Source organism: Fulmarus glacialis, unplaced genomic scaffold, assembly GCF_000690835.1.
Source record: "Fulmarus glacialis isolate BGI_N327 unplaced genomic scaffold, ASM69083v1 scaffold20024, whole genome shotgun sequence".
NCBI classification, from domain to species: Eukaryota; Metazoa; Chordata; class Aves; order Procellariiformes; family Procellariidae; genus Fulmarus; species Fulmarus glacialis.
The window spans coordinates 26,859-28,579 of NW_009210138.1; positions in this window are offsets into that span (position 1 = coordinate 26,859).

The window sequence follows — 1,721 nt, forward strand, 5'->3', positions numbered from 1 at the left end:
TGGGGGGGGCCGCCCCGCGGTCCCAGCGATTTACCCCCTCCGGCCTCCCTTTGCAATCCACCACTTCTCTAATGAGCCGTGAGCTTGCGACAGGCTATTACGGGGGAGGTAAAAAACCCATGGGCCATTGTGATTATGGTGACATGCTCTTAAAAGAGCCATTCTAAGCCAAGAAATGCAACAACGAAGCCTCCATGACAGATTTTTCTATTTATCCATTTGTAAGGATGCCAGGAGAGACACAGTCCACGTCCAGCTGAAGAGCATCCTTCCTACAGCCTCTCACCCTGCAGAAGTCAACCCCCGACTTAAAAACCTTTTTAAAGCAAAGGTAGCGGCTCTGCACCACGCCAGACCTCCGTGTTAGGAATAACAGCTCTAGGTGGGATCCGGGAGCTTTCCGACGCCACTGCAGCAGTGCAGAGGGGATGGTGCCCTCTCCCCACGGCTCCCCGTCCCACCGCAGCCCCCGTTGGCACCAAGGAGCCGGTATGTGGTTACGCCTTGGATGCACAGCTCAGGAGGTGGAAGACCAGCAGTTCATGAACCGTGGCTTTGCTAGCCATAAAACCAGACATGGAAAGGCACTGTAGGTAGACAGGCTGAGCGTGCACGTCCATGGGATGCTCCTTAGAGCAAGGGCCGCCTCCCCGCAGCCACAAACCAGCCTCAGAGACGCTATCCCTAGGCCCTCGCTCCCAGCCAGTTTTCCTCACCAGTTATTTAGTTAATGAATTTGAATAGCAGAATGGTGGAGATGGATTTGGCCCAACATCACCACATTCTTGGCAATGACCATCTTATCTAGAGGCAGGAGTGGCCAAGTCCTCCCCGGTGTGCTCAGGCACAGGTCCATCGCCATTTACATCAGCAACGCTGTGACAATTTGCATTGCCAAAAACACAGCCCAAGCTCTCCCTTCGGCTCCCGTGTTCAGATTGCAAGAGTATTTCAAAGACCTCTTCTGAAGGGATTTTACGCCTCAGGGCATCAGTCCTTAATTCTTCCGCTTATTAAAGATTTGTCTTAAAACATCAGAAAACAAAGCCCGGAGAAGCATGTCCGAGCGCTGCTGGCCGGGGAGCCGCGGTTTGGAGGAGCATCACCAGCTCACACCCTGCGGCCGCCAACACACCGCAGCACGAAGGACTGGAGAGAAATGTGAACGCTTCGAATTTGAGCCAGAAACATGAGAAGCGGCAGCTCAGAACTGTAAATCCAGCCGCAGCAGGGAGCGGTGACGGCTGGGCAGCACTGCACAGCCCCACCAGTCACCAGAGAGCTGGGACACCTCTGCTCTCGCACAGCTCCCCATCACTGCCAAACACCCAGTGCCTCCCCCTTCACCGCACAGTCCCGCGGTTCACAGCACTGTATGGGGAAGGGATCGACTGCTCCAGCATGGATGGGCAGGGGGAAAAATCATACAACAGGTTTGGGGGGGGGGGGAAAAAACCAAACCAAACCCCACCACATTTCACTCCCTTTGAGAAGTTCAAATGAGATGCTGCGGTTTACTTTGGGGTTCAGAGGAAAAGGCAAAAGATAGGAGAGCAGTGCATCTCTAGAGAAGGGGAGAAGGATCGTTGCTGCATTTCAGAGAGGTTAGAGGCAAGTGAAGATGGGCTCGGTGTTTTGATTGCCATGGAGATTTCACTTAGAAACCGTTTTTCCTGCCACATCCCTGCTCAGCAGCGCGAGCTGAGCAAGTCCTCCCCGGG